Consider the following 14,594-nt stretch of genomic DNA (forward strand, 5'->3'; position numbering starts at 1 on the left):
TTCCAGGAATCCAAGCAAAATTAAAATCCAGAAATATTCAACAGGTTTGACTCTATAAGAATCAAAGGATTCTATGTATTCAGAAGGGACAAAAAGCTTAAATTTGATTAAAAACTGGGAAGCCTGCGCAATATGACAGAATTTTAAGAAGGCAATCAACAGTGGTCAACGGATATAAACAAGAAGTTACACAAAAAAGGGTTCAAGTGATAAACAGGTTTATATATTTAACCTTCCTAGCGATCAAAGAAACGCACATTTCAAACAAGATATTGTGGTATTTTCCACTAATAAATCATCAAAGAATCGTAAAATTATAATATCTGGTGCTAAGCAGGATCCAGGGTAAACATTCCCACACTTGGCTGCTGGGATTGCAAATTGGCACACCTTTCTGGAGCACAAGTTGGCAGTAATAGAAACACTGAAACTGTGCCTGTCCTCTTTCCCTGTAATTCTATCCCAGAAATTATTCTTAAAGAATCATGAGTGAGAAAAAAGACTTAACTTCCAAAATGTTCATACTAAAACATTAAAATAAAGTGATTAAAGTACAGTACAACTCTGAACTATGCTGGTTGCCACAATGTGGCAGGTACTCTTGTGTCAGTAAAAAGGTAAACTGAAAAGTAATTTGCCATTTGTAAGAAAAAAACCTTCAAAATTTTCTTATCTCTGATTCAGCAATTTCACTTTCTAGGAATGTATTTTAGGTGAGCAAGGTTTGTATATAAAGATGCAATCACCTCATTATTCTTTATCATCTATATAAAATATATAAATTAAATGTCCAAGACTAGGAGCAAAGTTAAACAATGTGTGACTGTCGCTGATATGACTATCATACCATTAGGAAGCTTTTCAATGGTTTTAAATAAAATGAAAAGATGTGTTCACAATATAATGTTAACCGGAAAAATACAGATTCAAAGCCATATTATGCCATATAACAAGTTTAAAATGCATATGTATATATTTCTGAATAGAAAAACAGAAGCAAAAGCACCAACAGAGGCACTTCTAGATTGTGAAATTATAGGTGATTTCTGCATTCTTCCTATCTTTCTCACTCTCCCTCCTAAAATGAGATGCATCATTTTCATAAGGGCTGGGTAGAGATGCAGAAACAAGGTTTTTAAATACGGTCTTCAGATGGATTTTGCTAACTTATTCTCAGAACAGTCAACTTAGTATACAAGTGCCTAGAGTATAAAGTAATCTCTTAACGCTTTCCGCTTCTCCAAAACACATGATTTTTATTTTATGCTGTGGAGGCATACAATTGATGTCGTTAGTGCCCTGGGCCTCCCTGAATGAGACAGGGAAAGTGAGGCAAGTTTGCTAAGCCATGCATAAATCAGTTTTTGGCTTTTTTTTTTTTTTTTAAGAGACGGGGTCTTACTATGATGTTGCTCAAGCTGATCCTGAACTCCTGGACTCAAGGTGAGTGCTGGGATCACAGGTGTGAGCCACTGTGCCCAGCCTTAAATCAACTTATGACTCGGGCATCCTCCTTCACCCCTCGTGGGTGAATTCAGCTTGAGATGCTTTACCATCCCATCATCATTACCATCTTTCTGATTCATCAGGTCCCCTAACTTCCCAATTCCTCCTTCTTGACTCACAAGCTCCTTATCCTTTGTTAACTCATAAATTAAGGGGTTAGACCAGATGACCTCAAAGATCCTTTTAGACTCTAGGCCCTCACTGACTGACAATTGTCTTGCTCTCAGAAAGCACAAAAACATGTTTTACTGTGGGGAAAATTTCACCACCCTATCTACTCAAGGCAGCAAGGCCATTCCCAAGACCTCCTTCTCGTTTCACCTCCAAGATTTCAAGCATAAGGCTTTCCTTAAGGCCCCTCTTAATTTTCCACAGACTCCATTAATAATTTGGGATCCCATCAACTATTTTCTGCATTTGAAGCCACTGTGCTTTTTATATTTTACAGCTCTATTTCAGAAACAAAGGAAGCCGGATGCTGCGGCTCACGCCTATAATCCCAGCACTTTGGGAAGCCAAGGTAGGTGGAAGTTCAAGACCAGCCTGGCCAACATGGTGAAACCCCATCTCTACTGAAAATACAAAATTACCCGGGTGTGGTGGCGTGCACCTGTAATGCCAGCTACTCGGGAGGCTGAGGCAGGATAATTACTTGAACCTGGGAAGCGGAAGTTTCCAGTCAGCTGAGATCATGCCATTGCACTCCAGCCTGGGTGAAAAAAGCGAGACTGTCTCAAAGAAAAAAGAAAAGAAAAACAAAGGAAGGAAGCCATGCTGGAAAGAGTACATCAAAATTGCTGAAAAAACATTTAAAAGTAAGTTGGAGAAGAGGTTTGAAAGGGAAAGCAGTCAACAAAGCAAACATTCAGGACGTTAACCATTAATGTTATTGACCAGTCCAAAAGGTACTGGACACAGCCAAATGAAGGAATATACCAAAGGAAAGGCATGTGTGTGTGAGGGGTGGCGCTCTAAGGCAGGCACCCGCCAAGTGGCAGCTGTCTGCTTTTGTAGATAAAGTTTCACTGGAATACAGCTTTGCTCACTCCGTTATGGATTCCGTTTGTATGGCTGCATATAGTGGGCATTCTTATATATTATGTATATGATGCTTTCACTCTCCAACAGACTCTACAGTTCATCTTCCCATGGCTCCACTTCTAGACTTTTAATGGGTCATTTGGGTGTGAGTAGTATCCTACACTGCACTTTATGGCCTAAGTGTGGGAGAAGGAAGTATGTTAGTAATGAGTCTCCACATTCCTCTTCTATTTTCGAGATCACAGGTTTTTTAAATCCTGCTTCTCTTCTCCCTAGTAACATCACCCAAGAGGTCTGAATGATTGAAAATTTAAAAGGACTGTGCAACTGATTCCGCCAAGAAAAGAAAAGATGAAGCTTACAGGTGAGCCCACCTCTGTCCCTCGGGAGCTCATAAACTCACTCTGCCTGGGCTATGCTATTTCCATGAAACCTCCAAGAAAGTGAAAAATCCTTTCTTCCCTCTTAGTCAACTGCCCTATCACTGAAAGTCTTCGAAATGATAGTTGCCGAAATGAAGAGGTAACAAAAATAAAACAGAAATATGTTAACAGAAGTTTTCTGAGCTAAACTTAATAACCAGCGAATGGAGTGGGCAGTTTTAAGACGTTTTGAAAGGTCCTGGTTTCATATTCCTTGCCTCACTCTACAGTAACGTGCCAAGGCACTCGAACTTTACCAAGAGTAGATCTGGTGGGACCTTCATTTTTTCTCCTAACACCAGAGTCAGAGTCTACAATAGGGAATCCCTCCCACCGTCCTCCAGAAGACCACCAGTCTCAACTGGGACAGGGACTCCGCATCACTCCTGCACCCCCTCATCACCCATAACCCTCCAATCCACAGCTGGCCTAGGGTCCTGCGGAAAAGAACCGGTCTCTGTCTAGTCTAAGACATTCTTCTGCTGGCTTCAAACCACCCTCTGGACTTGCCCTCTCTCCTAAAAATACATTTCCCATGCTCAGCCTGGCCCCTGACTTACTTGTCTCCAAACTGTTCACTTAAAATCTTTTTACTCCAAGATCAAAACTGTGGCCTAATCACTGAAAGATCCCAACTACACACCAAATCTTAACAGGGCTGTCCCCCCACTAGAAAAGCCAGAGGTGGAGGGATACAGACATATGCCTGTCAATCACTTGTTAGGTAGGTATGCCCCTCACATCTGGATATTAAACACATTTCCGGAAGTCAGAAGAGCCACAATTCCGACTCCTCCAGAAAGCATTTAGTTAAGCTAGATTCTCTCATGCTCGTGAGTTCTTATGATTCTTCGGGCCCCCCACAGGCAAAAGAATGGGAAATTCCCACAGGATAAGGTATTTTTAACACACCAAATAACAGTTTAAGAAAACAGTTCGTTCATCACAAAATACTTAAAAGTCCCTCTGCTAAATAGCAAGTCGCTGAAAAGGCTTCGCTTCGCTCCAGACTCTGTGCCCCGTTGTTACTATACCAGCACACAGGTCACAGATAGTCACTGTATCAGAATGCAGGACTCGCTGCCGAACAAAATACAGAACACTGCAGAGTCTGCATGGCTGCAACACACAAAGCCTTTAAAAACAAAAGAACACACGGGGAGCTCAGCCAGTAAAAGTGAAGCTACCTAAATTGGACAAAGAATAGGACAAAGTGACAAGAAATGCTAAAGACGCCTCTTAAGTAAATCACATATGGGGGAAAAAATGGACATGTGGTGGTGTTCTGCGCTTCCTCCTCCACCAAAGGAGTCGAACCAAGAGGACTTGATGAAGCTTTTAGAGTTTTTAAAAGGGGAAGCAAAACAATCCAGGTTGCGGGGAAGGGCGGGGGTGGGGTGGTGCGGGTGGCGGGGGAGGGGCAAAATCCACAAAATTTAAGTCTTCTGAGAGCCACACAGATTTTATTAATAAAAGGAGCCGAACCTCTCGCTCAATGTGGGGAAGAGAAAGCAGCACCCATCAGCAACCGGGCAACCCTGCCTCGCCTTCGAGGGGCTCGGAATAGGTGCTGTCCCCATCGCTGGGCTCGGAGCTCCGCCGCGCACACACGCCCCGCGCAGCCCCGTCCGGTCCCGCCCGTGCAGCGCGAGGCCGGCTCTAGGGCAGCTGGGCCTGGGAGCCAGGGTCCTGCAGCACTTGGACCCTCGGACAGGAAGCGGCTCCTCTGACTGTGGCTCCTGAAAAGAGGCGAGCCCGGCAAAAAGAGCCAGCGGGGAGGGCAGCAGGCGACTGCGTGTAGAAGCAGGGGGCAGATGTGGGAAGGTGTGCACGGGAAGGGGTGGGGGGTAGTCCGGGGCTGCGCCTCCGCCGACAGAAGATGCTCCGGGCCAGCAGCCGGACAAACGCAGCGAGCCACAGAGGATGGAGGGCTTTAGGGAGCAGAGGAAGCTCAATAGCTGCAACCGAGCTTGCAAGAAAAGAGGTGGAGGCGGGTCCCGAGCAGCCCAAACTGGGGCGAGAGAGGGCGTGTGGGGGCGGGGAGGGGGTGCCCCAGCCCAGGGACCCGTTAGCCTTCCTCGCTGCCGGCCGAGGGCCTGGCGGCCTCTCCCCGGGCCCCTGAGCCGTTGGGCAGGCCTACTCCGCTCGGAGGCTGCACGCCTCCCGCCGCCGGGCAGCAGCCTCCCCAGGGCACCGCCGACCAGGTTCCTCCCGCCGCGTCCCCAGCGCTCGGGGCCAGCCCCAGCACCCTCCCACGAGCCCTTCCGGGCGCGGCCCCCGCTCCTCGGGCTCACGCACGGCTAGCAGTCCTACCGGCTTCCAGCTTAGGGACCTGCCGCCGCCGCTGCCGCTGCCTGCGCGAAAGTCGGCGTCCCAGAAGCCGCTCCGGCTGCCGGCCGCCCGCCTTCCAGGCCGCGCCGAATCCGCCGCTCCCCCTGCCGGCCGGCAGCCATTTCCGACAGACGACTGCGGAACTTGCCGAAGGGCGCCGCGCCGGAAATGGCCGAAGCCGGCGTTCGCGAGCGGGGGCGCGGACGCGGGCACGCGCTCTCCACTTTCCCGACCGCGTCCGAAGACCGCCGAGGCCTCCCGCAGCGCCACGGTGACACCCGGGTCAGGGGCGCGAGGCCGGGCGCCGGGGATTGTGGGAGGTGCCGGGGCCGCGCCGGCCGCCTTCGGAGCCTCGCAACCCGCATACTGCAAAGGCCGCCAGGCCCCGTCGAGAAGACCCGACCGCGGAGGGCAGGGAGGATGCTCCCGGCGGCGCGGGAACCGGGTCTGACTCCCGAGCCACCGCCGATTCCGCAGTAACGCCGGCCCAGGAAAAGTCAAGTCACAAACTCCTGAAATCTAAAACTCCATCCCCAGAGAAAAGGCCTCCAAGGGCGGGCGCCGTGCGCGGCAACGGCCTGCGGTTTTGAAGCCCTTTGACTATTTCATAACAAAGACAAGGCCGGACGGCTTGGACGCTTAGGAAAATCCTGGGGCTTTGCAAAAACAACAGGTTAATCCAGTCATGTGAGATGATCACCAAAACAAGACAGGAAAGAAGGACACCGTGTCAATGCTGAAGAGCCAGCCCCTGTGAGCCCCAAAGTGCACATTTTCCACAGTCCCAAGGAACACGTAACTGTGTGTTTCCACACTTGGCGAAATCAGGACAAGACCTCTTGGATAATGGAACAGGATGGGGATGGGAGCAGGCACCCTATCTGGTCACCTGCTTAACTTAGAAACCAGCTTTTAAAACCTGTAACTGCAGAATGAGCTACGATCAAATTTGTCTCAACTTTTTTTTTTTTTTTTTTTTTTTTTTAATGTTTTTAATACCCAGAACACAGGGCTTCTACTTCAGGGTTTCCTCGCCAGGGAACCCCAAACACAGGGCCTGGAGAAGCCGGGTGGAGCCCGGCCAGGCTGGCTTCTGGCCCTGCGCTTGGGTGGTCGGCTGCCTTTAGAAGAACTGCACCCCAGAGACAGGCTCGCAGCTGCCGACCTTATCCACTTGCCCTTCCTGCTGGAGCCCAGGCCCAGTGCTCCAGCGAGGAGGCTGAGAAAACGGTGAAGACTGATGCCCACGGGGGACAGCTTGGGCTAAGGATGACGTTTGCAAAACAAACCTTTAAAAACCCATAGCAACCTGTTTTCTAGAGCACACTCTTCATCTCTCCACCCCCAAACCAGTCCCTACTCGGATCCTTTTCCTATCCTTCTCTTGCTCTCCCCTCTCCTGTTCACTTTTCCTGTCCTTTCTTCTTGATTACTATAAACAAACGCTTTCCAAGTCTTACCGCCATCAGATGTGTACATACGCAACCCCTTACTGTTACCAATTGGTTGAGGAAAGTCAAGAGAGGAGGAGGAGGCAAAGTTTAAAAATCAGAAGCATTGCAGGAAATGAAAATGGAGTGAGTGTTGCCTGGGTATCATAAATTCTACTTTTTTTTTTAACAGTTCCTCTATTTGGCTCTCCTCCAAAGGTACCCGCCCGTAGCAGGTAGGGGCTTGGCAGTGTGGGAGGAGATACCACAGAAAACGGAAGAACTACCGGGCCTTGGTTCTTCTCCACACTAGCGAGAGAGGACGTGCATGTACCTGCTACCTGTTGGACTGTCTTCTTTTACGTTGGAGTAACTTAACACATTGCTGCCCTTAACTTTGACTTACTTGCTTTTAAAGATGATGAAGCTGGCCAGGTACGGTGGCTCACGCCTATAATCCCAGCATTTTGGGAGACCCAGGCAGGTGGATCACGAGGTCAGGAGTTCGAGACCAGCCTGGCCAACATGGTGAAACCCTGTCTACCAAAAATACAAAAATTAGCTGGGCGTGGTGGCGCACACCTATAATCCCAGCTACTTGGGAGGCTGGGGCAGGAGAATCGCTTGAACCTGACAGGCAGAGGTTGCAGTGAGCCAACATTGCGCCATTGCACTCCAGCCTGGGCAACAGAGCAAGTCTTCGTCTAGGGAAGGAAAAAAAAAAGATTATGAAGCTTTAGGAAGAAGAGGGATATTCACCTGCTGCTGAGCCCTCCTCCGCTTTGATCTTGTGAGCCTGCACTCTCCTGCTCCCCTCTCTGTCTCCTGTTCCTTCTCCTACCTTGTGTTCTCTGCCAACGATATGGCTGGGGCTACTTTCTTTTTTCCTCCTCACACTCTCTTCTTGCTAATTTCAGCCAATTTCCTTGCATCATCTCCACCTGCAAGCTGGTCCTTTACAGCAGAGCTTGGGACCCTGCTGCCAGTAGCACTCTGGACACCCTCCTGTCATCATCATCATCCTTGTTTTATTTTTTGGATACAGGATCTTGCTCTGTCACCCATGCTGGAGTGTAGTAGTGCAATCACAGCTCACTGCAGCCCCAATGTCCCTGGGCTCACGTGTTCCTCCCACCTCAGCCTCTGGAGTAACTGGGACCATAGATCCCTGCCACTGTGCCTAATTTTTGTTTTCTGTTTTTGTTTTGTTTTGAGATGGAGTCTCACTCTTTTTGCCCAGGCTGGAGTGCAGTGGCGTGATCTAGACTCTCTGCAAACTCCACCTCCTGGGTTCAAGTGATTCTCCTGCCCCAGCCTCACAAGTAACTGGGATTACAGGCACGCACTACCATGTCCAGCTAATTTTTGCATTTTTAGTAGAGATGGAGTTGGTCTCGAACTCCTGACTGCAAGTGACCCACCCACCTTGGCCTCCCAAAGTGCTGGGATTACAGACATGAGCCACCACGCCCAGCCTAAGTTTTGTTTTGCTTTGTTTTTTTTTTGTAGAGACGGGGTTTCTCCATGTTGACCAGGCTGGTCTCAAATTCCTGAGCTTAAGCAATCAGCCTGTCTTGGCCTCCCAAAGTGCTAGGATACAGGTGTGAGCCACCACCCAGGACCATCATCACCCTATTAATATATACTTTATGAATACTTAATTGCCAGGCAATAAGCTAAACCCTTTTATTCACTGTCTCACTTCAATCCTTACAGGGAGGTATCGGCTGCCAGATAGGGAACTGAGACTTCAAGAAGCTAAATAAATAAGGTGTCCAACAAACACCACAGAGCGTGGAGCAAAGGACACTTGGGACTCCAAATCTTCCTAATTCTTGAGCTCATCTGGCTATCTCACCAGGGCCTTAAATTTAATATATCCCAAACTGAACTCATCTTTATCCCTTCCCACTTTGCACTTCTCAAATGTCCTTGTTTAAAATAGTTACCTTTATCTTTCCTAACCCAGAAACTCAAAACCTGGCATCATTTTTTACTTCTCTCTTTACCTTCACATTCAATCAGTTTCTAAAACTTAAAGCCTTTACTTGTAGGATCTCTACCATCGATCCTCTACAGTTTCACACCTACATCCCATTCTCATTCCCAAATCCCCGTAACTCCCCTCCTGGCCCATCCCTTAACACTGAAATCCTGGCTTGGAAAATAGGGTCACGTTCACAGCAGCTGTCCTCAAGAAGGAAGCCAAGGCAACAGTATGCACAATGAAGTGAGTCTTCACTCATCTCTCCATATTTTGACATTTTACAGCACTTATTATCTCTACTTTGTATTTTGAAACTGAATCCAAAATAGTTTTGCATTGTTGTTTAACAGTCACGTATGTAGATTTTTTTTTTTTTTTTTTTTTTTTGGAGACAGAGTCTGGCTCTGTTACACAGGCTGGAGTGCAGTGGCGTGATTTCGGCTCACTGCGATCTCTGCCTTCTGGGTTCAATCAGTTCTTGTGCCTCAGCCTCCTGAGTCGCTGGGAATACAAGCACACACCACCATGCCTGGCTAATTTATTTTTAGTAGAGATGGGGTTTCACCATGTTGCCCAGGCTGATCTTGAATTCCTTAGCTCAGGCAATCTGCCCACCTCAACCTCCCAAAGTGCTAGGATTACAGGCGTCAGCCGCCGCACCCAGCCCTGCAACGTGTGTAGATATTTATCCACATCCAGAAATTAGGAAAAGCAGGATGCATTGAATCTTTGGTACCCAGCAGCAGGAGCCTGTGGGTCTTCTGTCTGGAGCACAATCACAAGGACCGAGCATCAGCAGCATCCACTCTCCTTTCAGCTCCAAATTTTAAACTCCCATAAGAGAGACATCATTGGCCCAGCTTGGGTCACATGTCCACCCCTTTAATCAATCAGCTTTAGCCAAGCAGCAGGTCATCCTGGTCCAAACATCACAGTTGGGGGCCTTACCTGTAAATAGAGCTTGTTCCCAAAAAAGAGGGAGGCACGCACCATTCATTTGTTCATTCATTCAATCAGCAAATAGTTGAGCATCTATAGAAATATATGAAAGGTTCTATTATGTATGCAAAATGTGTAAAACATGGCCCTGCCCTCACACCAAAGTTACCACATAAAAAGAAGTCACCAGATAAAAAGCATAACAGTATTCATAAGTACTCATGAGTGACCATCAATTCAGTTACACATGATGGAAGATAATTCATTATACCTAGTATAAGCCACTGGCAGTAAAAGTACTTAGCAGCAATGTGTACATGATCAACAAAAGCTCACAGCAGCACCATTTACCCAAAAACAGAAAAGTACCCAGATGTCCATCAGAGGTAGACCAGATAAACAAAATATAAAATATAACACCGCACAATGGCTCACACCTGTAATCCCAGCACTTTGGCAGGCTGAGGCCAGCAGATCACTTGAGGTCAGGAGTTTGAGACCAGCCCAATCAACATGGTAAAACCCTGTCTCTACTAAAAAATACAAAAATTAGCCAGGTGTCATGGCATGTGACTAATCCCAGCTACTCAGGAGGCTAAGGCAACAGAATCGCTTGAACCTGGCAGGCCAAGGTTGCAGTGAGCCAAGATCGTGCCACTCCACTCCAGCCTGGGTAAAAGAGCGAGACTTCATCTCAAAAAAAAAAAAAAAAAAAGTATATATGTATAGTGTATGCATGCACAGAATACAGCAATAAGAATGAATGTTCTACAAATATACACAATATTGCTGACTCTCCCAATGTTAAACAAAAGCATCCAGACACACAAAAATGTGTACAGTATATGATTCCATTGATAGAAAGCTTAAAAACAGGCAAAACTAATTCACTCTTATGGAGTCTTAAGTAAGGGGAACAAAAGGGGCCATCTGGGCAGTGATAATGCTATTTCTTGAGCTGGATGCTGGGTTCACAGGTGTGTTCAGTTTGTCACATTCATCAAGCTTACACTTCCCATACATCTTCTTTTCTGTATGTATGTCATCCTTCAATAAAAAGGTTTTTTTTTAATAAATAATTGGGCTTGTGTTGTGGCTCACACCTGTAATCCCAGCACTTTGGGAGGCCAGTGTGGGAGGAGCACTTGAGTCCAGGAGTTTGACCAGCCTGGGCAACAAAGGAAGACCCTGTCTCTAAAAAAAATTTTTTAAAGCCTGGCATGGTGGCACACTTAGGTGGCTAAGGTGGGAGGATCGCTTGAGCCAGGAAGTCGAGGCTGCAGTGAGCCATGATTGCACCACTGCACTCCACCCTGAGTGACAAAGCGAGACCATGTCTTAAAAAAATTAAATAATTGGCACTCAAGGCCGGGCGCGGTGGCTCAAGCCTGTAATCCCAGCACTTTGGGAGGCCGAGACGGGTGGATCACGAGGTCAGGAGATCGAGACCATCCTGGCTAACACGGTGAAACCCCGTCTCTACTAAAAAATACCAAAAACTAGCCGGGCGAGGTGGCGGGCACCTGGAGTCCCAGCTACTCGGGAGGCTGAGGCAGGAGAATGGCGTGAACCCGGGAGGCGGAGCTTGCAGTGAGCTGAGATCCAGCCACTGCACTCCACCCTGGGTGACAGCGAGACTCCGTCTCAAAAATAATAATAATAATAATAATTGGCACTCAAAGTAAGACACCTTTAATCTCCCTTGAACATCAGCTCCATGATTATTGTAGAGTTGCCAATTATTCCCACACTCCCCGCCTCCTCCCCACCACCACCACCATTATGCCCCCTTCTTAGAGACATAAGACACCGGAGCCTTTGGAAGGAGCCACTATATTTACTGCATGACCTCCTCCCCTCTGGTCCCAGCCTACTGGACTTCTCACCTGGAATTGTGGGAACAGGTCACTGTAACTGAGTCATGTGACAGTGCTTGATCTATTAATGTACACAGATTTGGGAGAAAGAATTTCTGGGCCTGTGCACAGTGATAAGCCCAGAAAGCTGGTCTGCAGAAGATAGAAGCAAATAGAGTCAGCATAGAGAGGGAAACAAATAAACCCACCAGAGATGGAAGGAGAAGCCTCACAGGCTGTTGACATTGATCTCTGGTACCCACAGGTCCCAGCTGACACTGGGTGTCCACATGATTGCTTATGTAGCCTTACTATTTTAAAAATCCTCATAATCTCAGCACTTTAGGAGGCTGAGGCGGGTGGATCACGAGGTCAGAAGTTCAAGACCAGCCTGGCTAACATGGTGAAACCCCGTCTCTACTAAAAATACAAAAATTAGCTGGGCGTGGTGGCTGCTGCCTGTAATCCCAGCTACTCGGGAGGCTGAGGCAGAGAATCACTTGAACCCAGGAGGCGGAGGTTGCAGTGAGCCGAGATGGCACCACAGCACTCCAGCCTGAGTGACAAAAGCAAAACTTGGTCTCAAAAAAAAAAAAAATCCTCATTTACTTAAACTAACATGAATACATTTCTGTCTCTGGTCATCAAACATGGCCCTGACTAAAGTTACCATGTTCTTCCCTGGGAGTAACTAAGTAGTTATTTTGTTTGTCTGTTTATTTGGAGACAGAGTCTCACTCTGTCGCCCAGGCTGAAGTACAGTGGCGCAATCTCAGCTCAGTGTTGGCAACCTCTGCCAGGAGTTCCTGTCTGGTCTGGAACTCCTGAGCTCAGGCAATCCACCCACTTTGGCCTCCCAAAGTGCTGGGATTACAAGCGTGAGCCACCGCGCCCGGCCCCTAAGTAGTTATTTCGGAGCCAGACTCTTAAGCACTTTGCATGTGTCATCCCATGTGCTCCTTTAATGACCCTAAACAATAAGCACCATTATTCCTTTGCCACAGATGAGAAAAATGAAGCCCAGGGAGGTTAACTAATTTGCCTAAATCGCCAACCTAGTAAGTGGTGGCGCCAGGTTTTGGACCCGAGCAGTCTAACTCCAGAGCCTGAAACTTTACCAACTCTGCTCCACTGTGGTGCAAAATAAATGCTGACCATGGCGATGTGAATTGTCTGCTGCATTAGATTTAACAAAGGCATTTGATTTGTTAAATGAGTTCAAATATAGAGATGATACAAAAGATCGGCTGTCTAGAGAAGCTGGTGTGCACATTTCTTTCACAACGGAATTATCATTTGAGGTGTACAAGCCAGAAAAATGTAAACTGCATAGAGTGTGACAAATATGCCCAACAAGTCTGTGTTCTCTTACCAAGAAATTACTTTACAGATTTCAGCAAATGCTCTCTTGGGGGCCCCCACTGATTGCTTATTTTTCCCCACGTGTTTAATATCCAGGAGAAGAGGGTTTGAGTCCCACAGAAGGAGAAACTGGTGATAACAGTTACTTCAAGTCTCAGGGGAGGGAGGTGCCTGAGTCATTTTCCATGCTAATGGCTGCCAGCCCCACAATCCACTCAACAAGCCTTCTAGATCAATCCCAAACAAGCCATTGGTGACCCCCAGCAATCTTCAAAGGGAATTATCAGTGAGGTTAAGTCAGATAAGAACTTAGTTTATCTGTAAAGCTTTGATTTTAAAAGAAAATGCTGACAGCTACTATTCAAGATCTCTTCTATATATAAATGACTAAGCAATTTTGTGGCTTATAATTAGAACAATGCATGACAATTTCTAGATTGAGGTTCCAAGGTTATTCTTCTCTTTGGTCTATCAGTGCCAAAAAGCCAAAAGGTCATCTTCTAAGGCTCCAGGGATAGCACTCGTTACCCAGATAAATGGCTCACTCTAGAAATCCTGACTTTGATGTTACCTTTTAAAAGTGGCTGGTTTTTGTCTGGCCAAAGGTGGGGCCATTTGGGTGGCTCACAGATAATGTGTGGCAAGAACACTGAGTTAATATCAGTTTTAAGACAAGACACATTTTATTATTAAAGTATTTGTTAACTCATTACCTCATGTCATAGCATTCTCTGCCTTGCTATGTGGCTGTAAAAAAAAAATAAACATTCAAGTTTCACATTAGAAAGCTTAGCCTGATTCAAATCTGTTATCTGTGGCCGGGCACTGTGGCTCATGCCTGTAATCCCAGCACTTTTGGGAGGCAGAGGTGGGGGATCACCTGAAGTCAGGAGTTTGAGACCAGACTAGCCAACATGGCAAAAAACCCATCTCTACTGAAAATACAAAAATTATCCTGGTGTGGTGACACGCGCCTGTAATCCCAGCTACTTAGGAGGCTGAGGCAGGAGAATTGCTTGAACCCGGGAGGCGGAGGTTGCTGTGAGCTGAGATCATGCCATTGCACTCCAGCCAGGGCGACACAGCAAGACTCCATCTCAACAACAACAAAAAATCTGTTATCTGCATAAGACACCTAACCTGTAATGACCAATTAAGACTCAAATTAGCTAGCACCAACAGCGGGTATCAAAATGCCATCAAAATTTTCTAGGCTTGTACCTACAAATGTTCCCTAAGGCAAGCATAAAGGCATCTAACATTTACCCTAAATTATGCCGGTGAGTAGCAAAAATATGCTCAGTTAGACGCAACATGTCACAACATGGTCTGACTGTTGGAAGAACTTAGTGCAGTGAGAGCTATACCCAGAGGAAAGAAGTAAAATTAGGCAGAGTGTTGATGGCTGAGTTCCAGTGTCACATTTATATACAGCTCAATGACTCTAGAATTGTCCTTACACCAAAAAAAGTTATTCATAGATTCAAAAAATCAACTGCTCACTACTTTCATTTAAAAATGCCTTGTGTGAACAAGGCGTTCCAACTGAAAACTGGCAAAATTCATAGAGGTTCTTAAAGAACATCAATTAGCTTCTTAGTCAACCAATTTGGCTGTAAAATCAAAACTGAAAGTGCAATTTCCAAAACTATGCTACTTTTAAATATATATAACTTGTTAATAACATTTGGACTTTATGTATGGAAAGAAACAGTAGTTT

At 46.6% G+C, this 14,594-nt stretch overlaps 1 protein-coding gene and 1 long non-coding RNA gene across 2 annotated transcripts in view; one reads left to right on the forward strand and one right to left on the reverse strand.

Moving 5' to 3' along the window:
- Positions 1-14,594, reverse strand: part of EXTL3 (exostosin like glycosyltransferase 3) — a 78,654-nt gene that overhangs the window by 48,085 nt on the left and 15,975 nt on the right.
- On the forward strand, positions 5,359-8,524 carry LOC104668243. Its single transcript, XR_748796.2, has 3 exons — positions 5,359-5,582; positions 6,924-7,520; positions 8,447-8,524. It is a non-coding gene; the product is annotated as an uncharacterized LOC104668243 (long non-coding RNA).

The sequence above is a fragment of the Rhinopithecus roxellana genome, chromosome 9, assembly GCF_007565055.1.
Source record: "Rhinopithecus roxellana isolate Shanxi Qingling chromosome 9, ASM756505v1, whole genome shotgun sequence".
Taxonomy (NCBI): domain Eukaryota; kingdom Metazoa; phylum Chordata; class Mammalia; order Primates; family Cercopithecidae; genus Rhinopithecus; species Rhinopithecus roxellana.